Source organism: Sciurus carolinensis, chromosome 7, assembly GCF_902686445.1.
Source record: "Sciurus carolinensis chromosome 7, mSciCar1.2, whole genome shotgun sequence".
Taxonomy (NCBI): domain Eukaryota; kingdom Metazoa; phylum Chordata; class Mammalia; order Rodentia; family Sciuridae; genus Sciurus; species Sciurus carolinensis.
This window is the reverse complement of record NC_062219.1, coordinates 124,550,335-124,574,189: the sequence shown is the minus strand read 5'-3', so window position 1 is coordinate 124,574,189 and position 23,855 is coordinate 124,550,335. Positions and strand designations below refer to the sequence as shown.

The window sequence follows — 23,855 nt, the reverse complement described above, 5'->3', positions numbered from 1 at the left end:
TTTGCAATAATATGGGTGATATCAGGAGGACATTATGCTAAATAATGTGAAAAGCCAGAAGTTCATTACAAGGAATACAGGAAAAGTGTTTTTTTTTTAAATTCATCATTATCTCATGGTAAAATCTCTAGGGCTCTAGGAATTGAAAGGAAGGTTCTCAACAAGGTTAGGAGAGTAATAAAATTCTACGACTAGTCTCTGCCTCAGTCACGAAAGGCTCAACACTTTCTTCTGGGGATAAGCAACAAAGTAAAGATGTTGGATCTCCCCGTTCTTATGTAACTTTATTCTGGACAACACAGCCAGCACAACTGCTCAAAGACACAAAGGATACTAGTATGAATAGTCTAGACGTTAGAATGATGATCTGGGATTATTAGTAATGAATTCATGATAACACATTTGACAGTATAGATGAAATTTACAATTTCTTTAGAATCATAAATTAGGTCATATGCCAGTTGTAGATAAGGAGCCCCTGGTCTGCAGCAATGTTCAAACACACCAGACAAATGCTGGAGATTTCTTGATTAGGACCCAGTCTTTTTTCTTGCCTCTACACTGACATATTTTGCAGTCTTTTTTCCTTCAGTGAAAAGCAGCTGTGTTTGCAGTTACATAATTTCTTGTCTGCTTCTTGTCCATAGAACTGGAGGGCTCTATATGTCTCTTTCTTAAATTTTCATTCATTGTACCCAAACAGGGTACAACTATCATTTCTCTCATTGTACAAGATGTGAAATCACACCATTTGCGTAATCATACATGTACATAGGGTAATGATATTTGCTAATTCTATTATTTTTCCTTTCCCCTACCCCCTGCCCAACCCTCATTTTCCTCTACACAATCCATCCTTGCCCCATTCTTGCCTCCCCTCACTCCCTGTTATATATCAACATCCACTTATCAGAGAAATCATTTGGCCCTTGGTTTTTGGGGATTGGCTGATTTTACTTAGGATGAAATTCTCCAACACCTTTCAGTTCCCAGCAAATGCCATAATTTTATTCTTCTTCATACTTTGTACTGTTTGTGTCCCTTACACTGAAGTTCTGGTTTTCCTAATCAAGTTAGGAGTAGTGTTTCTCCTAATCAGGTTCTCCTAAAAAGTCTCTTTGAAGTTCTTTAAAGTCCACCCACTGCCCAACTCCAATGCTGCTCCATCGTTTTACAGTTGTTCTTTTTTTGATGGGACCCCGCTTTGGTTGCTAATGCACATTGTAGTTATTTACTACTGTGGAACAAATTGTAACAAGTATTTTTTAAAACAATAGAAATCTCCTTTGTAATAATATGGGTGAAATCAGGAGGACATTATGCTAAATAAAATAAGACAGGTACAGAAATACTGCATGATCTCGCTATCCATGAAATCTAGTGTTGGGGCAATATATTAGTCAAAAAGCACTATGCTTAAAATATGCCACATGACTAAGGACTGGGGATGTAATGCATTAACAATATGCAGCATATTCACTGTACTACTAATACTGCATTGTATGCTTGAAATATGCTAAGAGGGCAGATCTTAAGTATTCTACCCACACACATACAAAAAGAAAGAAGGAAAGAAAATGGGAAGTACTTGAAGTGATATGTCAACTAGTTTGATTTTGGTGATCATTTCACAAGGCATGCTCACAGCAAAACATCATGTTGGGCACGGTACACATACACAAATTCAATCTAATAATGATAATAATGCTGTAAATATTTTGGCAGTTGAAAACAACAATCAATTTGTGCAGAAAAAAAAAACAGGAATCAGTAGGCTGGATAGTTTTGACAAAATTTTTTCATTGAGTTGCAACCAAGACTTTTGTTAGAATGGCAATAATCTGCAGGCTTAGCTAGGGTTGAGGATCTGTGATCAAGCTCATGCACTTGGCAGTTAGCCAGAGACCTCCATGGCCCAACATGCAAGTCGCTCCACAGTGAGAATCTGATGAACTAAAGACTCAGCACCTGGCAAACCAGAGCAGTGCCCTCTCCTCCATGGGGACCTGACTGAGTGAAGGTGAGTGAAGGGGTTCTACTTCATCTGAATTGGATAAGTTTAAGATCAAGATTGTTCCTGGCATTGTTGCTCTCTGAAGACCAGGAAAAGTTTAGAAATCTTTGGGTCAAAGCAACTCAAAGCTTGACCACCAGTGCCAACTCCCCCTGGGACATGGTGGGAATGAGTGAATTCCATGCATGAATGAGTCAATAATGAATGGACCAGGGTCCCTTTCCAGAATCTGGGTTTGCACTTAATGGAAGTGTCCAGACAATTTGCTTACATACTTAAGTTTCAGAAGCACTGCTCTTAGTATTCTCTTTCTCTAAGTGTGATCTCCAAACACCTGAAGTTCTTCTTGGAAAGAAAATTCTCCATCTCTACCACAGAGGGTCCCCGGGGTGGAATCAGGAATCTGCAATTTCAGCAAGTGCCCTCAGTTCTTGTGCACAGTCACATTTGAGAACCTGCTGCAGATGGTGGGAAATCTGAGCAGACAAGGGCTGTGGGATGGAAATGCAATGTTGATGCTAAAGAACTGGAACACCATGCCTGGCTCTTGCTGGGAGTCAGTGGGGCAGATCCAGTCAGTCGTGGCAATGACAGATCTCTGACCAAGGCAGGAATCACAAGAATGCCATGACAGGAGGCTGCCACCTCTGTTCCCTCATTGATGACCAGTGACTGACAGTCACCCCAGACTTTCATAACTAGAAAACCATTGCTGGGCAAATTCTCACAAGAAGCCATGAGAAAGCTGTATCTATGGTCCAATTTCATACAGGTTATAGAATAAAACTGCATTCCCTCTAAAAAATCCTGAAAAGCAAAAAGGGAGGTCTCTTTTTCTTCCTTAGCAAATGTTACTTGCTGTGATGTAAAAACCAAGATCATTGACCCCTCAGGAAATTTTCATGCAAGGTCAGTTTTGTGAGATCCCAGAACTTCTCCCTGGTAACATTCACAGTCAGAACCTCCCTTCCTTCTCAGTACTCCTGAGTGATGTCCAACGTGTAGAACCCCCAGTGCAAGAGTCCCACCATCCATCAGCAAGTCCCAGAGGAGCAGCCCCCCACAACTCAGCACAGAGGGGTTGTTGTCGAGGCTCTTGAAATGAGCATCATCCTAGCATAACCTGCCAGGGTCACATGTGCACCATTCTCAGAGAACAAGAGCTTTGGGTGAGAAGTGACCAGGTCCAGGACCACTCTCCTTCTGGAGAGAGACCAAGGGTAAGAGCTCCACAGTTCTGGCCACACCTGAAACTAATCACTTCAGTAATCTGTTACCCACTTTCGTCCTCCACATCATAGTGAAATTTTTTATACTTATTAATAAATATTACAAAGACAACGTAAATTCTCCTACCGTTCTGCAGTATACAAAGAACACATATAATAGCTGAAGACCACTGTGAGAGGCACAGAGGCAAAGTGCTACTTCTGACAGGAGAGAAAGCTGAGCCAAGGAAGATGAGGGGGTTCGTGTCAGGTTATGACTTCCTCAGATAGAAGAACAGCCCCATTGTGGCCACTGGAGAGTACCCTTCATTTCCATTTGAGGAAAGGGGACTGTTTCTGTATTTCTGTCCTTTAATTTCCATCATTCAGTTTCTGTGCCTGCAACTGCAGAAGCCATTGCAGCCTGAGATGGATACCTCCACCTTCAGCTCACAGAAAACCCAGGTGCGGTAGGTTTCTCTCCCAGTGATGAACATGTCCCATGAGGAAAGAAGAAATCAAATGTTTAAAATGTCATATGTCTGAATAATTATTGACTCCTCCAGAGTATCTTAAATATTTTTATGTTTATACTATTTTAATGACAGTCACTTATTTAACCACAGTGAGTAGTCAGTACAACAGTCACCATCATCCCCATTTTACAGAAGGTGAAGCACAGACACAGAGGACTGAGAACCTTTCCCACCATCTTACAACTCATAAATGATAGAACCAAGATTCAAACCCAAGCTGTCAAACTCTAGAATTCCCATAGTGAGCCAGTAGCCTGAGCTGCCATCAGTACCTTTCTTTACCTGTTTGTTATAATTCATCAGTAAAGTCATTTGGAGAAGGGGTTTTCTTTGTGGGTAGTTTTGTAAAATATATTGTTACTAATTCAGTGTCTTCACTTGCTCTAGGTATGTTCTTAATATCTATTTCTTCTTGAGCCAACATTACTAGTTTGTGGTCTGTCTGCCATTTGTCCACTTTTTATATGCTATCTAATTTTTTGGTCCACTATTGTTCACAGCATACTTCAAATTGTTTTTAATATCACAACATTTGTAATATTTCACACGGTTTTCTGATTCTAATTATTTTAGACTCATTTTGTTTAATGTGTCCAGCTGAAATTTTGTCATTTCTGTTCATTTTTCCAAACCATCATACTTGGTTCCATTGACTGCTTCTCTGTTCTCTACTTCATTATTTTCAACTCTTTCCTGCTATTATCTACTATCTCATTACTGTTTTTATGTCTTGTTTGGAATTTATTTTGCTCTTCTTTTTCCTGTGCTTTAAGGTGCAAGGCTTGGTTATTTATTTGAAATCCTTCTTACTTTTTAATGCAGGCATTTATAGTTACCAATTTACTGCCATAAATTTCCCTCCAATTGCTCCTTGATTACTATCTCATAGATTTGGTGTGTTGTTCCATCATTTTCATTAACTTGAGAATGAGTTCTGACTTCCTTTTAATTTTATTATGTCACATTTGCGACTTTTCCTGATTTCTTTTATTATTTGATTGATTACTAATTTTACTTCACTATGATCATGGAACATGTTTGCATTATGTCTATGCTTTCAAATGAATAAATATTTTCTCTACAGACAAGCATATGGCACAACCTGAAGAATCTTCCACGTGCACTTGAAAAACATATCTTTATCTGTTTATGAGAGGAGTGTTTATAGGTGTCCACTAGGTTTATATGGCTTATAGTGCTTTTCAAATCTTTTTTATCATTCACTTATTAGTTTAATCCATCCCTTACTGTGGAATATTGAGGAGGTCTTCAACTAACATTTCCTAAATTTGCATTACTCTCTTCATTTCCACCAGGTTTGTATTCTTGTATAGCTGTGTGTTGCTTACCAACATGAATACAGAGAAATAGCTCATTTGGTCAATTCAGTATTGTGTGACAGAGTGCACTTACTCAAAATAAGAGAGCCAAGATGTTGCTAGGTGATATAATTTTATAGGAACAATGTTGACTAAAAACATATTTGGTATATATCTCTATTTTTGGTTCATAGTTATTAGGTGCATGTATGTTTTGTTCTATCTTTCTGGTGGATTTACACTTTTATCATTTGCTATGATTTGAATAAGGGTCCCCCCTCAGACCTGTGTTAAAGCCTTGGTCACTAGCTCAGGGCACTTTCAGGTGGAGTTAGAGCCTCCAAGAGGAGGGGCCTAGTGTGAAAAGGTTCTCTCAATTGGGGCATGCCCTAGAGAGAATGTTGGTACCTGACCCAGTCTATTTTCTCTTTCTTTGTCCCCTGGCTAATATGAGGTGAGCAGTTGGGTACATAACGTGTTCCCCAGTGTGATGTTCATGGGGCCACAGTCCCCAAGGCAGCAGGACCAACTGCCCATCCACTGAAATCTCTGAAACTGGGAACCCAAATAAGCCTTTCCACATTATAAATTTATTACCTTATGCTTTTCGTACCAGTGATGGAAAGCTAACTAACTAGTTGTTACAAAATGCCCATGTTTTATCACTACTATCATTAAAAAGGCTATTTTGTTTGAGATTTGTATTAGTACTCCAGATTTATCATAGTTACTGTTAATGTAACAGTGGTTCACATTTGAGATTTTAATGTATTTATGACTTTGAATTGTGTCTCCGCTAGCATAGTCTGTTGTTTTACCCAAGGCAACAATTTGTACCTTGTGTTTGACTTGGTTATTCCACTTCCACTTAATGTTAATATTTATACAGTTGACTTTGTCATTTTACTATTTGTGTTCTATGTATCTCATATATTTTTGTTCCTCAATTCTCCCTTTACTTATTCTGCATGTTTCATGTGGATATTTAGTAGTATGTTAATCTACTTAAGAGTTTTTCTTAAGTTTACTGAATGGTTGCTTGAAGGACTTACCATATACATCTGGTCTTACTGTAAACTACTTTGGAAACTACTAACACAATTTCAGTGAACAGTAGAAATGCTACCTCTATATTTCTATTTCCTCTTCCTCTTTGTGTGCTTAGTATAAAACGTATCCTATTTGAATGTTATCCACACAACATGTTGTCAAAATTATACCTTTATATATTAAGGAAATAATTGTTTATATGCCTTCAATGACACTAATGATAGACTCTATAGAAGAGTAATAAGGATCAAGCCAACATGTGAGGGACACGTAAGATCAAAACTAGAAAAAACTACATTAGCTAAATCATTTTGGTAAACATGAACAAAATTGGAAGGCTTAAAATATTTTATTTCAAGACTTGGGAAATTACAGTTGTCAATAAATCATGGTGTTGGTGTAAGAAAAGACACATAGAACACTTTGAACATAGTAAAGTCCACTGATAGGACCACATTTTTATTACCAATTGCTTTTTGACAAAGATGCCAAAATAATTCAATGGAGAAAGATGAAGTTTCAATATATTACTATAACACCTAAAAATCCATATAGTAAAAGGGAAAGGAGTTTAATCCTTACTCACATCACAATCAAGAGTTAAATTACAATATCTCATGCAATAAAGATATTAAACATCTTTTCACAACAGAGAAAATTTATTAAAATTAGGTTAACAAACATTTTTGACTACATGAAGCATAGAGCAAAAGGCATATAATATTTAAAAAGTAATGAAATGAATTAAACCATGATTAAAACAGATATTTTAATAACCATGGTAAAGGTGATAAAAACTCATGCCACAGAAAATAAGAAAAATTTTGTAGGAAATGTATTTGTCATCCAGTCAGAATATATGAAGAATATTTATAATTCAATCATGAGATAAACAACCGTTAGTTCCATGGAAAAGAAATGCAAGAATAGTTCACAGGCTAAGCCTGCAAGTCCCTAATAAGTATAGAAAGGATGCTCATCCAACATGGTGGCTGGGCAGGGGAAATGGTGGCTTCAGGAGAAAGTGGGGCTTCTGCCTGTGGAGGCAGCACAGAGGAAGCACTCGTGCCCCACAGTGAGGTGAACCAAATAGAGAAGAGAGATTCAGTTCTGATGTCCAAAACTCAGATTGAAAGATTGACCCCTCCTGGTTCCTCTGATTTCAATTTGAACCCATTTGAGTTTCTTGAAATAGACCCTGAAGTGACAGATGAAGAAATTAAAAAGAGGTTTCAGCAGTTGTCCATATTGGTGCATCCTGACAAAAATCAAGATGATGCTGTTAGAGCGCAAAAGTCTTTTGAAGCTGTGGACAAAGCTTACAAGTTGCTACTGGATCAGGAACAAACAAGGAGGGCCCAGGATGTAATTCAGACAGGAAAAGAATACTAGGAACACACTGCGAAAGAGTAGAGAAAACAGTTAAGAAGGAAGGAACCTACAAATGTAGAGGAAGATGACCCAGAGCTGTTCAACTGAGTATGTAAACAGACCATGAAGCTCTTTACTGAGCTGGAAATTAAAAGAAAAGAGAGAGAGAACCCAAAGAGATGTTTGAAAGGAAACAGCAAAGGGAAGAGGAGACTGAAGCTCAAGGAAAAGCCAAATGAGAAAGGGAGTGGCAGAAAACCCTTGAGGAAAGTCTGGATGGTCGGGTAGACACCTGGCGAAACTTCCAAGCAAACGCAAAGGGGAAGAAAGAGAAGAAAAATCAGACCTTCCTGGGACCACTGAAAGTAAACATGGAGCACGGGGAGTGGTCCCCACCCCCGGGTCACAGCCTCAGAACCTCGCCCCAGCTCTTCCTTCCTGCTGTGAAGGTCTCATTCTTTTCCTCCCACCTCCTCCTCCACATAGAGCAGCTGTGCTTTTCAGTCCGTTTTGATTCAATGCCATTTAATATTGATCAGAGTGATTCTTTTGTACATTGCAGTGTGGGGCTCTGTTTAAGAAAAGACGCCCCTGACCCATTACCCTTAGAACAACCAGGACGGGAAGGCGCCACCATTAGGGCTGTCTTCTTTCCCACAGTCTGTAACTCAGTGTGTTGTACGTCACTGCATTGTGATGGTTAGAAACTCCATGTATGGTTTGTGGAAATCATCCACTTAAACGTATTACTTACAAAAAAAAAAAAAAAAGATGCTCACCATCACTGGTCACCTAAGACATACAAATTAAAACCACAACGAGATTTCAAAATGTATATGTGCAAACTAATTAGAACAACAACAACAACAACAACAAAAAACCACTTTTGACAAACCCACATATCAACAGGATGTGGAGCAACTGAAAATCTCATGCATCACTGCTAGAAATTTGAAAAATATTACAGCCCATTTGTAAAATAATATCACAAATCCTGATATCATTAAACACACTGACTTTATTATCCAACAACCCCTGTCTTAGGCATTTATCTAAAAGACAAGAAAACATACCTACACAGACAGACTATACTGAAACGCTCATAGTTGCCTTTATTTATAACAGACCCACCCTGGGAATTACCCACCTGTTTAACAAATTTTAAGTAGAAAATACAATAGATAAACTGTTATTTCAGTAACACTCACTACCAAAAATAAATGAAATATTGACACACATACAACAGTACAACAAAGCTTAGAAATGATTGTTTCAAAAAGACTATATACTATATGATTGCACATACCAGAAATTTTAGAATATTCAAAACTACAGTCAGAAAGGAGATTGGTGGTCACCTAGAGCTGGGGTGGAGAAGAGGAGCAAACAGGAAGGCACATGGGGACACTGTTTAGGACAAGGGTAGGGAGAGCATATCTTGGTCGCAGTGGTGGTTAATGATCCTAAACAATTACCAATATTCATATGGCTTTAAACCCTGAATTTGTGAATTTTATTTCATATAATTATCTTTAAAAAAAGGGGAAACAAGTCAAAACCAAGTATTTATCTGATAAATAAAAAACAACAGGATTCATTACTAGCAGTCCTTCACCACAAGTAACTTGAAATTAAGTACAGCCTAGTGTGTAATAATGTTAGATGGTGACTAATTTACACAGAAAGGAATAACTGACAACAGAATATTGCATATATTTTACATATGATTTTATGAAATTTTTTAAAAGACAGATGACTTTTGTAGCACAATGTTTTACACTGTCTGCTTAGGTTTACAGTGAACACTAATGCAGTATACATGGTGATAACACCACAGAGGTGGTTAACTGAAAACATGAACTTGAAAGTTTCTTGTGTTTTACTGGATGTAGTTCAACATTACCTTAAGTAGAATGTGGAAAGTTAAAGACACAGTTTTCAATTTCTAAACCACAGTGAGAAATGAATGCAAATACATACGACTAATAGCTGGTATAAGCATTAAAATCACAAACTAAAACATATCTAGTCAAAACACAGAAAGGTAGATAAGGGGTAGCAATAGGACCAAGAAACTGGACACTTCTTGGTCCAAATGGTTGACAAATAGAGTTGTGTTAATAATCATGTCCAATACATGTGAACTAAAATTCAAATCAAAGGTTATCTCATCCATTGGATAAGAATTAACACAGACAATATACTGTCTGTGATGGAATGTTTAAATTCAAAATTAAAATTGATTGAGAGTTAAAGGAGGAATAAAAGCCCTTGTAGAGAGAAAGCTTAAGAAAAGCAGAATGGTTGTATTATTATCGGATGAAGTAGGCTAAAGACAACGAGGATTGCTGGCCACAGAAAAGGACTTTCAATAATGAAAACAGGCAAGCACAGTGGTTTGAATGTGGTTTACATCTCAGAAGCTCACGTGAGAGTTTAGTCCCCATCGTGAGGTATAAAGATGTTGGAAAGTGAGTCCATCAGTGGTGTTTAGAGGTGGGGCCGGGAGGGGTGATGAGGGCTAGATCAGCCCCGTGATTGAATACTGGAGACTTTCAAAGAAGAGGGAAACCAGAGCACAAACACCCACATCCCCATCTATCACAGTGTGTTGTGCTGCTCTGCCTCAGGATTCTGCCAGCAGAAAAGTTGTGGACAGATGCATCTCCTCGACCTGAAGTGTGAACCAAATTACACCTCCTTCCTTTATATTTATCCAGTCTGTGGTTTGTGTTTTTAGCAATGAAAAATGAACTCAGACAGCAAGTATGCCCCCCATAAAATACCTAAGTCATACAAACACAGATCACATAAGGATGTATATCAGTGACAGAGGGTGTACAAGATGATGATTCATAAGAATATGCTCTTGGGAGTATGCTGCTCCCTCTTGCCTCTTCAGCCCTCTCTTGTCCTTCTGTCTTCCATGTTCCACATTTTCCCATGTGAGGGCACAGCAAGAAAGATTTTGCAAGATTCTTGTGGCTGTCATCTGGTCACTCCAGCCTTAACAATTGTGAAAAAATCAATTTCTGTTCATTATCACTCACTCAGTCTGTATTATCATCATATGATGTGTGGACCAAGACAGTCACCAAAAATGCACTCAAGCATATCCAGGATTCCATCAGCTTCACCTTTGAGAAGACACCTGTCCTGGGCCATCAGTTCTGCCACATCTGCACAGGATGCCTGCACACCTGGGGCAGCGCTGACATCTCCCATCTCCTTCACCTCATCCTGGGCACTCCTTTTCTCCTCTCTCTCTCTCTCTCTCTCTCTCTCTCTCTCTCTCTCTCCCACTCAACCTGTGCTGGATCCTCTGTTGCTTGCATCCCTTGTGTTCTCTTTTGGTTTTCTCCATCATTTATTTCCCACTTTGTCTAGCAGGATACAATGGGATGTAAAATAGTGAAACTAAAAGCATCAAAAATGTCTATGACAAACCACCACTCATTCCAACTCTGACTTGGTACAGTTCTGGGTTCAAAATACTTTCCTTCAAAATTGGATGGCTGCTGGCAGGGAAGACTCACCCGGTGGGGAGGTCTCGCTGGTCAGTTCCCCTCCTAGAGGTTCCCTTTAATCTACAACTACCTCCTGGTCTGGGCTGTCTTCCCCTGCATCGTTCCCAGGGGCCCGGACCTACCTCCTGGGCCTGGGAGCCTCACCCTTTGCAGGCGAGTCTCCTTAGGCTGCCTCTCCCAGAGAATCCGCCCGCAGTCCTGGAAACTTCTCTCCGCCCCTAGGCGTGTCTCTGTGCGGCTCTTCCAGCAAGAAGCCACCTACCTCCTGGGACCCTGCTCTGCACCTAATTGCCTGGCTATGCAGCCCCTCCTCTGAGCCGCCACCTGGAGCCCGGTACAATAGCTCCGATACCCAGAGACCCGCCACACACCTCCTCTGGACAGCGGCCCGGTTTCCTACGCAGTCACGAGGAGTCCAAGCAACTCACTTCGCGTCTCCTCCTCCCGCCAACTGCCCGTAGCCCTAGGCAGTCACTCCAAGTCCAAGTGACCCGCCCTGTTCCTCCTCCTCCTCCTCGGGGTAGCCCCCGGGGTGTTCAGGAGCGGTGGCTCCGAGACCAAGTGACCCACCACACTCCTCCTCCAGGCAGGCCACCGGTGTTCAGGAGTGGTCGCTTTGAGTGCAATCAACTCACCACTTGCCTCCTCCTCTGGCAACCACCTGTGGCTCTGATGCAGTCACTCCTAGACTAAGCGACCCGCCGCACTTCTCCTCTTCCTTCGGGCAGCCCCCCGGTGTTCAGAAGTGGTCACTCTGAGTTCAAACAGCTCACCACGCAGGTCCTCCTCTGGCAACTGCCTGTGGCTCTGATGCAGTCACTCCTAGGTCAAGCGACCCGCCGTGCTCCTCCTCTTCCTCCGGGCAACCCCCCAGTGTTTAGAAGCGGTCATTCTGAGTCCAAACAGCTCGCAATGCAGCTTCTCCTCAGGCAGCCGCCCGGAGCCCCCGTGGTTGCTCCGAGTCCAAGCGCTGTGCTGAGCCACCTCCTCTACGATGATCCCAGTTGTCCATGTTTACCGCTCCAGTGGGGGAAGGGGCGTCTGGCCGAGCAACTCTACTTCACAAAGTTCCCTGCTTTCCGGGGCTACTGCCCCATCCGGGACCCCTCCCCAACGGGAGAGACTCACCCGGCGGCTTTGAGTTGGTCCCAAGTCTCTCACTATCTCCTCTTTTGAATCTTGCGTCCTGGAGCAACGTGAAATGCAGCCACCCTCTAGTCCCCCATCTTGAAAACCCCCCGAAGTGGGCTTTAAATAAAAATATTTTACTACCAATTTGATTTCAAAACTTCCTGGAGCACAAAACCTTATGGCCTGGCTTACTTCCTCCCAGGCAATGTTACAGCCTCCCAATAACAACTGAGTCCTAACCTCTTCCCAGAGTGGAATACTGTGCTGCTTGGTAACATCTGGCCCTATTTGTGTAGGTTAATGGAGAGAGTGAGAAAGAGAAGGAAGAAAGAAGGGAAAGGAGGAGTAAGATCTCTTTTTCTTATCTTATGGGGCAACAGTTTTATTGGTTTGGGGCTGCACTGTTTCCTTCCTTCCTTCCTTCCTTCCTTCCTTCCTTCCTTCCTTCCTTCCTTCCTTCCTTCCTTCCTCCCTTCCTCCCTTCCATCCTTCTTTCCCTCCTACTTTCCATCCCTTTTCTCCACTCTTATAACTATATTTAACCTCAATTATCTCTTAAACTGTCTCCAAACACAGTTACATTGGGATCAGAACTTCAAAAAATGAACTTTCCTGGGTGGGAGTGGTGTTGTACAAGTGCTTGGTTCTCACTCAGACCCTTCTTGCATGCGGGACATTCATCTATCCATCACCCTCCCAATCTTAACTCAATCCAGCACAATTTCCAATGTTTCACATCCACAGTCTCAACTAAATGTTACTTAAATGAGATATGGGTCATACAGACACCTTGTACAATTCATCTTGAAGCAAACATCTCTCCAGTTGTGATCCTGTGAAACCAGACACCGCCAGTGCTCAGCTCTGCAGCTCTGACTCCCGGGCTCCAGGCGGCAACAGCCTGGCCTATTGACCTACACTAGGGTCTCCCACTGGTTGGAGGCTTCTCCTCAGGCCTGTGCACTCTGATGGAGTGGTGGACTGTGGTGGGAGTGGCAGCCCTGATTTTGTATTGTAATGACAATTCCCTTAGTTAAATCCCTTAAAATTTTTCACTATATTTTTATTAGTGTTTGCTCTGGAATTTTCTATGAAACTTCTTCAGATTTATATTAATTTAATTTCAGCAAGATATGGAAATTCTTGATAGTTTTATTTCCTTTCTTTTTGTGTTGTTATCTGTAAGTACATATCTGAATATGTTATAAGCCCTGCAGTATATTACAAGTATTGCTTTGTGTAATTTTGAAAAGATTTTCTTTCTTTGTTTTCAAGCTCACTGATTTTTATTCTGCAGTGCAAGGTCTACCATAATTTCACTTCACATGTCAGCTACTTTCATCTTTGCAAAATTTATTCTGATCTTTTATGAATCCTCACTGATTTATTTATCTATTTTTATGATACTAGGGATCAAACTCAGGGCCATGTGTGTACTAGGTAAACACTGTATACCTAAACCCTCTTATCTTATTTGAGACAGGGTCTTGCTAAGTTTCCCAGGCTGCATTTGATCTTGCAATCCTCCTGCCTCAGTCTTCTGAGTAGCTGGAATTCCAAACTTGAGCTACCATGACTATTTTTGCCTCTTATGTAACCTTCTGCGCTTGAGGAATTTATTTACAATAACTGTCTTAATGTTAAATTCCCTGGATTTTCTCTGCTCTCTGTGTACTGAATTTTCTTGTTTTCATTGAATACTTGATAATTTTTTGTTTGATGCCACACGTTATTCACTGATAATGTCACAGAGCCTTCTGCATACTGTCTCCAATATCCAGCAAACTATTACCTTCCCAGCTTTCTGTTTCCAGAGGGAACACACTTTCTCTTACTCTGTGTATCCCTAGGTACATTGTTCCCTCTGGTGCTTTTGGACTATCTTTTCCTGTCCTTGCATGGTGGTCATATGTGTGTGCTGATGAACTGAGGGTGTGAGAGGTGCCCTCCAGACCTCCAGTGCTGTTATTTTCAGCAGCCTTCTCTATCTGCCTTCATCTTGCATACTCTGCTGTTGTGGCCTCTCCAAATACATATCTGGGTGTCATCAACTCCCTGAGGCTTCTGGGCTGTGTAGGGCTCCTCCTCCCTGCACTGGATGCTGGGAACTGCATCCAGGAAGGAAGATGGACAACTGCAGGTCTCCCCTCTTTCATTCCTTTTCTCTTAGAGATTGTAGTGTCTGTCATACTTGCCCAATGTCTGAATGTCTGTCTGTCTTTTTGTATGTTTTTATGAATTTCTAGTGTTTCTTAGTCCATTATGGCTCAGAGCAGAAGTCAGTGAATGGAATTTTTAGAATAGCTATTACAATTTTACTTTCTAATAACTGAATCTGGTGTCTTTGAAAACAGCTAGGTTGTGGTTAGTTTTGTACTTCCACAGGCATTTTGAAGATTGTCATCTATTTCTTTGTACATAACACTGGTTATTATATGTAATGTTTTGTTTTGTAATTCACTTATGAACCTCTTTCTACTACCTCTTGTTTATACTGGTTTTTGATCCTGTCGTGGTTTTTCACTTGCACTTACACATTTGTGCTCCTCACTTCTTGTTTCCTTTTGAAATGAATTATATAAATTATTTGATGCATTGTATAAATATGAATTCCTATAGAAATTTTTATACCACCTTCAAATTTTGTGTCAAAACCAACCCAGGATATTTATAAAACAAAATAAAGGTTCATAGTTTTGGCCCAAAATGGTAAAGGCAATTTGGGAAAAACCTGTAAGAGTCCGGGGTGATGAATAGAAAATTCTCAAAAATAGTTGTTCTTGTTCTTGTTGTTCTTCCTCCTCCTCCTCCTCCTCCTCCTCCGCCGCCGCCGCCTCCTCCTCCTCCTCCTCCTCCTCCTCCTCCTCTTCTTCTTCTTCTTTATTCTTCTTCTTCTTCTTCTTCTTCTTCCTCTTCTTCCTCTTCTTCTACTCCTGCTCACAAAGGGAAATTTACTAAGAATAATTTGGCATGGGAAAAGAAAATGATTTCCCTTCTTCCTCAGAGGATATACTTTTTTTCCAGATTTAACAGATAGCCAGAATGTATCCTATTTTACTTCTTATTCAAAGCATCTCTGAGGATGATCACCTGTATGCTAGTTATGATTGAGTGTTGAGTGTTCCCACGTTGTCCCTGGATGGTGCTACAGGGAAATGGTGAAATCCTTGAGAGTTGTGGCCTAGTGGGAAGTCCTTCGAATATTGGGGACTGTGCCCTTGAAGGACATTGTTGTACACCAATCCCTTCTTCTTCTCCGTTGTTCCTGGTAAGAAGGCAAGTGGTTTTGTTCTGCCCAGCGCTCCCAACAGGATGTGCTGCCTTACTACAGGTATGAAATGGCAGGACTTCATGGACTTCACAATCCAAAACTGTGAACCATAATAAATCTTTCCTCTTTATAAGTGAATTATCTCAGGTATTTGGTTATTCTGACAAGAACATAACACAGTAATATACCTTGAGTCTAAAAAAATCAAAGATACTATTTTTCCAGTTTGGGCAAATACCTTGGAATAAGAGTAATTTTTCTCCATGAATTTTTGCACACTTTTATACTTTAAGCTAAAGAATTGTTATTTTACTTTTCTACTTTTGGATGATTCTTCGGTTTTTTGTATTCCTTCTAGATGATTTTAGGGAAAGAGGCAAACTTACACTCATTTTACTAAAAATGGAATCACCATGAACTATGAACTGATTCCTTCCTGCTGTTAATTGGACACCAGGCAGAGGCTGGAACACTGTCCTGTCTAGAGCAGTGCTACTCAAATGTGTACTAAGTGCCCGAACACTGGACTGTGAAATGTTTGTTACCAAACAACAAGGCACATACAGAAAGTGAGAGTGAGCCAGTTCACCTTTACCACCGCCCCGCCCCGTGTCCCAGACTAACATCAGTCAAGCAAAAGAGGCATATTTACATCAAGTCCTTGGGGCTGCTGGGAGCAGTTTGATCATCAGCTCTTGTATAGCAAGTTTGAACCACTCAGCTCAGCATCTCCACTGAGTGTCTGCAAAGTCCTGTCCTCACACTTGCCCCTGACAATCTTCTCTTCTTCCATTATCTTTCTGATTATAGTGTCACAAATTTTTGGTCCTCTCTTACTTCCTCTTCCTCATACTGCAGTGAAGTTCAGTAAGAAGTGCTGTAAAGTCCACCTTCAAAATGTGTGCAGCATCCAAACACTTCCACTATTTCCCCTGCTCATACTCCAGGTGAAGTGAACAACATGTCCACCATAGGAGAGACCAGTTCCTTATGGTTTCCATGCTGCCTCGCTAGTGCTCCCATCTCAATTCTATTCTTAGCTCAGCAGTTAGTGTGATGCTTTCAAAAGATGCACCATGTCTGCTTTACTCAAAACTGCCTCACTCAATGCAAGATTACTCCCATCAGCCTCCAGATCTTGTGGTTGGCCTGCCCCTAAGCTCCTCTGACTCTGCTCAGGATATTCCAGATCCTCCCTCTCCCTAGAACACCATGCAGGATCCTGCTCTTTTGCATTTGCAGGGCAGCTTCCTCCTGCCTAGAAAGATCTTCCTCTAAACATCCTGAAAAATTCCTTCATGATCTTCAAATCCACCCTTAAATGTCACCTTGTTAATAAGTTCTATGCTGATGGTTTTACAGTCATCTTCCCTCTCCCCAATCACCCGTTCTGACACCTGCCCTGCAACACTTAACCACCTAACATGAATGCTGTCCTTATATACTTTATTTAGAGTGTATCTTCTTTTTCTTTCCTATAGAACATGGGTCCCACAAAAGGGGCATTTTTGGTTTGTTTTCAGTTCCCTGATGTATCCTAGATGCAAACTGGGTGTCACCTATTCAGTACTGAATAAAGAAGAGCTGAAAGAATGATTAGCATAAGCTGCTCCCTCTTCCACAGACACTCCCTTTAATTAAAGGAGCCTCAGACCAACTGCTGCTGTGGCATCTGCAGAACAAGGGCTTCTCACACAGGGGTCAGAGCCATCTGGACTTTTCTTAGAAATGATGCCCTCCTCCCTGCACACCAGCCCTCCTGCCCTCCACAGCACCCAAGCACATTTTGATCTTGAGAAAAGATGGTTCTTAACAAATAGGTCATACTTTCCAACTAAACAGAAACTTCTATTATACTGTTTTGTCTATCCAAGAATTTTCAACATAGTAAGTCCTGGGATTAGTATTGTTAAGGACAGTGAAACTGTGGCATAGAGAAGATGGAACCCTAGGAGGCATTTATCTAAGATGAAAAATCAAGAGACACCCCTCTCTATTATTTCCATAATCTGACTCCCTTAAAAATATTGCAGGAATGATAGAAAATACAATCCACGAACTGCCCTTGATTTTGTGGAATGACAGGAAAAATGACTTCTGTTGCTGTCAAAGATGAGACACCCAGAGGAGAATGAGACCAGAACTCTTACTTAATAACCAGAAAAGAGATAATTGACTCGTAGAAACTGAGAAACCAAAAATGATGGGAGCAGAAGGTCAGTCTCAGGTCTCAATCTGTGCTAACCCAGTGGCATGATGCCCTCCCTGCCCATGGTCCCAGGACAGGACCACTCCTGCTGATGCTTGAGTCCCTTCATCACACATCTTGGTGGGATGATGTTCAACTGAAGGGACTAGGTATAAGAAGCAGGGAAGAGAATACAGCTAGGAGTGACCACATAAAAGCCCAGGATGGACTGAGCACAGACTGGGTGCCAGCATGTCCACCCTCGGTTCTTTTCATCCCTCTACAGTCCCCACCTGCAGCAGAGGCAACACAGCAAACATGTGGACTGGAAGGTTTCAGGTTTTATTTTGTCTCAGAAATTTTAGGAGTCCTCTTCTCATTTAATTAACCCATCAACCACACTTCATGGCACAAATGTGAAATACAAATCAATATCCAGATTCTGTTTTTCAATAGGTAAGGAAGAAGCTACATCCCAGAGCAACATAAATCTAAATTGGGAATGAAGACATCCCAGTCTCACATCTGCTACAGAGGAAAGCTGATTGAGGAAGAGAACAGACTGTGGGGAGGGGTCTTGGTGATCAGGGATGTGCTCCTCTCTCCATTTCCTCACATGATGATGACAGGAACACAGACACATAGACACAGATAGATGCCAGCTGCACAAAGAAAAGTAGGGACCTCTGAATTCTCAGTAGGGAGCAGGAGGAGGACTAAAAAAATCCTGTATTAGTCAGTCCCACAGAAGGTTGCTGTCTCAACTGTAAAAGAAAGTGTTATGAACAAATTTAGATCACTCATTGTAATGGAGACACCATGAACAACCCATTGAACACTCAAAATGTCAAAAATCCCCGTGACAGTCCCTGTAACCCAGGAGTCTCCCCGAACCCCAACCCCTCTCCCTCTTCAGACCCTCCAGGGTCTCACCTTTTTAAGCAGTCAGAGACACATCAGAGCCCTGGGCATTGTCTCCACCTAGGCAGAACAAAAACAGAACCTGGTCGGAGCCCACAGGAAATGTGGGTAATGGAAGAATCATGGGATGGGTCAGCTCCCCATGGCTTCCCATCCCCTGGGTCCCAGGGATGACTGTTCTTCATACTTAGAGGCAGCTGGTGTTTAAGTCCCATTATTCGCACCTGTGGGAAGAAAGCATCCTATGAGAGAACAGGTTGGAAACAGGTCTTGGAGCTTCCTCCTAGTGCTGGACACTGGAAACTGTGTTGCAGATATAGGGAAGGATCAGGAGACAAGAAGGAAGTAGATATGTAGGGATGAAACCAGTTGTTCTCCTGGTGATCTGTCCTCAGCAGGGAAATTCCCCTCTGGCCTGTAAATGCTGGGAATCAGATCCCCATAACCTAAAAATCAAGAGGTTTTATGTCCTTTAATGTTTATGTGATTTACAAAGAGTAAACAGTGTAGATATTACTTCCCATTAACTAGGCAGGGCACACTTCTACCAGGTACCTGAAACCACCACTGGGACAAAAATTCAGACCCTGCACTTTTCCTATCTCTGTTGTTCTTCTTCCACAAGACAAAAGCGATCACAGCTCCAGTGACAACAGCTCCAAGGAGAACCAGGCCAGCAACATTCCCACAACGGGATGGTGGACCAAGTGGGTGGCTCTGGGAGAGGAAGGAAAGTGAGGTGAGGAGCCCTGATCCCCAGCTCTCAGTCCATACCCCGCTGAGGGTCTCCAGAAAGCCTCCAGCTCTCCTGACAACAGGCTCTGTGCCCTCACGCCCTCCTTACCCCATCTCAGGGTCAGGGGCTCAGGCAGCCCCTCATGATGCACATGGCACGTGTATCTCTGCTCCTCTACAGCAGGCACCACCACAGCTGCCCATTTCTGGACGTTTCCATCCCCTGCAGGCCTGGTCTCCACAAGTTCCATGTCCTGGGTCAGGTCCTCCCCATCTTGTTGCCATATCAGGGTGATCTGCTTAGGGTAGAGGCCCAGGGCCCAGCACCTCAGAGTGATGTGTCCTTCAGGGCTAGTGTGGTGAGTCACCTGTGTCTTGGGGGGGTCTGAGAGGAAGAACACAGAAATTCAGTCATTTTGGCATTAACTCTCATGGGTCACTGAAGCAGCCGTCACATAACAATTCTGAGAATGGACAACATGATTGGGGTGGGGGAGGAAGCACAAAACCTTGACAGAAGCTTGAACTGAGGCTTCTGGCATAATCTATTCACTGGAAAGTTCTAGAATCAGATTGAGACAACCTAGTGAAGAACCTTCCGGTCCCTGAGAGGGACTTCAGATTCCCTTTGGGTAGAGAATGAGACATGTGGAAAAGCTGGAGTCAGACCTCCAGAGACACTAGGCTGGAGTGGACCTGACAGTCTGTCCTTGATGCCAAGACTGCCGCCAGGGAACTGTGGTCAGTTATTTCTTCTTTCCCACCAGCCAGGGAGAGAGAGACTGCATCCCTCACTTGTCCTGAGAGAAAGCGGCCTTCAGTTCCTCTAGGACAGCACCTGGGAATCCAGGCCCACCCACCCCCCTCTGGAGAGGAGCACGGCGGAGTCCAGCGTGGGTGCCACTCTCCTCCCCTCACTGTGGGAAGCTGACAGAAAGATCTACAGGAGACCAGAGGGTGTCGCAGCGGCTCATACCCGCGCGCTGCAGCGTCTCCTTCCCGTTCTCCAGGTGTCTGGCGAGCCACTCCACACAGGTGTCCTCCAGGTAGGCCCTGTCGCCCTCCAATGCACTGGCCGCCTCCCACTTGCACTGGGTGATCTGAGCCTCCATGTCCACCGCGGTCCAGGGCGCAGGTCGTTGTTCAGGGCGAGGTAATCCGCGTTGTTGTAGGCGTGCTGCAGGAACCCACAGAGGAGGCGTCCATCTGGTCCCACGTCGAAGCCATACATCATCTGGATGGTGTGAGAGCCTGTCCTCGCCCCGCCCACCCCGCGGGTTTGTCGAGGGTCCCCACCAATGATTTGGGCCATTAAAATAGTACAGAAAAGAACTAAAATAGTTGAAAAAGGAATAATAAGGAAGACAGAAGAACTGTAAGAGCACAAGGCGATCAATAAAGGGTTTCCAACAACTTAACAATATGAGTTCCAGAATAATTGAGAGTAAGGAAAGATTTTAAATTCTCAGGAAATATTCTCAGCATTTAGTTCTCCCCAAAATTACATTTGAATTGCCCTCCCCCAAAGATGAAAACAGACCCCTGCCACGATACATTGCAATGAAAATTCAGAAAAGAGAGAAAAGAGACTGAACATTTAATAGGCAGGAAAAACAACTTTGGAGGCTAGAAAGTGTTGAAGCAATATCACGTGCATTCCAAGTGACAATATTTTCAACACCGATTCTGTACTAAGTTACAGTTGGAACAAGAGCTAGGGTGTCCAAAAGATATTTTAGATGCTTAATGTTTCAGTATTTTCTGTTCCATGTTCCTAGAGGAAATGGCTAAATGAAGTGAGAAACAAAAATATGGAGAAAACCAAGAAAAGGGGATATGTAAAATGTAGGTAAGATGGAGCCAGCACAAAAGCAGGAGGCCAAGTGTTCCCTCATGAGGTGAAGGAGAGGAGGGAGTCAGCCTTGCTCCAGGTGTGAAGGCACCCAGTCCAGGTCTGGCAGGACTGGGAGCTCTAGGACAGGGGTCTTCACAAAGACCAAGTTGGTGGGACCTGGATCTGCTTGAATGTACTCATGGAGACTGTCTTAGTCTGTTTGGCTGCTCTAACACCTCATGTTGAGTAAATTATGAAGAACAGGTATTTGTTTTCTCACCTAGGCCCTCCTGCTGTTTCCTCAAGTGGTAGAAGGTGTAAGGGCAAGAGAGCCAGGAAGGTCCAACCCACCCCAAGATAACAGTACTGATCTGTTTATGAGAGCAGGACCCTCAAGACTCACCCACCTCCCGTTAGGCCCCATTTCCCACACCACCACACTGAAGATCAAGTTTGTAATACATGAACTTTGAGGCACACGTGCAAACCATAGCAGAGACCCTGGGGGAGAGTTCAGGAAAGTTCCAGTAATGAGTAAAACAGAAACCAAGAAAATGAAGGAACGACATTTTTATTAATTGCAGGGAAGTTGAAAATCAGTTCAAGGAAACAAAGTAATGAAAGCTTCAAGTCTAGTTGTGAAGAACATTTGCATATTTAGTATAATGTAAACAACATTAATTTAACCAAAATTATCAAATGACTGTTGAGAGGAGAGGGGCATGTGATTGGAAGCTGTCCACTAAAAGTGCAATTTGAAACTGAAAAATTAAGAAGGAGCCCTATTAGCTTTCTCTTTAGGGACACAATCAACACAATCAACACATAACAATAAACACATTGGGCAAAAGAAGTAAAGCAGTCTGCCCCTGGGAATCAGGAAATGGGGCTGCATGGAAGATTGGGGTCATTTGTCTTAGTATCAAATCTTGTAGAAGTATTGCCCTTTCAAATATTGCCATGATTGCACTGGAGAAACAAAAATTCAATGATTAAAAAGAGAACATGAGGGTTTTCAAGATGGCGGACTAGAGGGCGGCTGCATTTCATGTTGCTCCAGGACGCAGGATTCAAAAGAGGAGATAGTGAGAGACTTGGGACCAACTCAAAGCCGCCTGGTGAGTCTCTCCCGTTGGGGAGGTGTCCCGGATGGGGCAGTAGCCCCGGAACGCAGGGAACTTTGTGAAGTAGAGTTGCCTGGCGAGACGACCCTCCCCCCACTGGAGCTGTAAACACGGACAACTGGGATCATCGTAGAGGAGGTGGCTCAGCACAGCGCTTGGACTCAGAGCAACCACTGGGGCTCCGGGTGGCTGCCTGAGGAGGAACTGCGTGGCGAGCTGTTTGGACTCAGAGCGACCCCTTCTGACCACCGGGGGGTTGCCTGGAGGTAGAGGAGGAACATGGTGGGTCGCTTGGTCTAGGAGTAACTGCATCAGAGCTACAGGAAGAGGAGAAGCACAGCGGGTTGCTTGGTCTAGGAGTGACTGCATCTGAGCTACAGGCAGTTGCCAGAGGAGGAGCTGCGTGGCAAGCTGTTTGGACTCAGAGCGACCACTTCTGACCACCGGGGAGTTGCCTGGAGGAAGAGGAGGAACATGGCGGGTCGCTTGGTCTAGGAGTAACTGCATCAGAGCTACAGGTGGCTGCCAGAGGAGGAGCTGCGTGGGGAGCTGTTTGGACTCAGAACGACCGCTTCTGAACACTGGGGGGTTGCCCAGAGGAAGAGGAGAAGTGTGGCGGGTGGCTTGGTCTAGACGTGACTGCATCAGAGCCACAGGCGGTTGCCAGAGGAGGAGGCAAGTGGTGAGTTGTTTGGGCTCAAAGCGACCGCTCCTGAACACCGGTGGCCTGCCTGGAGGAGGAGCACAGTGGGTCATTTGGTCTCCGAGGGTCCGCACCTGAACAACCGGGGGGCTACCCCGAGGAGGAGGAAGAACAGGGTGGGTCACTTGGACTCGGAGTGACTGCCTAGGGCTACAGGTGGTTGGCGGGAGGAGGAGACGCGAAGTGAGTTGCTTGGACTCCTAGTGACTGTGTCGTAACACCGGGCGGCTGTCTGGAGGAAGACGTGTGTGGCGGGTCTCTGGGACTCGGAGCTATTGTACAGGGCTCCAAGAGGCAGCTCAGAGGAGGGGCCGCACAGCCAGGCAATTAGGTGCAGAGCAGGGTCTCAGGACCTAGGCGGCTTCTTGGTGGAAGAGTCGCACAGAGACACGCTTAGGGGCGGAGCAAAGGTTCCAAGACTGTGGGCAGATTCTCTGAGGAGAGGCAGCCTAAGGAGACTCGTCTGTGAAGGGTGAGGCTCCCAGGCCCAGGACGTAGGTCCGGGCCCCTGGGAACATTGCAGAGGAAGACAGCCCAGCCCAGGCGGTAGTTGTAGATTGAGGGGAACCTCTAGGAGGGGAACTGACCAGCGAGACCTCCCCACCAGGTGAGTCTTCCCTGCCGGGTGAGCTTTCCCCACAAGGACGGTAAAACCAGAGACAGAGGCTCAAACAGGCCTTTCCTCAGCCTGCAGCTTAGTTCCCCTTTGGATGACCATTAGTCAACAAGTGGAGGCTTCTCTGCCCACTATCAGGGAATATACCTCATCTGAGGGTCACCAACCATAGAGAGGCAGCTTCCTTTTGGAGCACTGCATTATCAACTTCCTCAAAGACTGCAGGCTACTGAAGGCTAAGAGGGGATATACTAGCAATCTTCAGGGACATTATAAGTCAATAGAGGAAATCTGCAATAGCTTAATG

General features: G+C 43.4%; 2 pseudogenes; one reads left to right on the top strand and one right to left on the bottom strand.

Moving 5' to 3' along the window:
- The first annotated feature begins 7,132 nt into the window (after positions 1-7,132).
- Positions 7,133-8,202, top strand: LOC124989347 (dnaJ homolog subfamily C member 8-like; annotated as a pseudogene).
- A 336-nt stretch (positions 8,203-8,538) lies between these two features.
- Positions 8,539-20,583, bottom strand: LOC124989346 (saoe class I histocompatibility antigen, A alpha chain-like; annotated as a pseudogene).
- Positions 20,584-23,855: the final 3,272 nt, after the last annotated feature.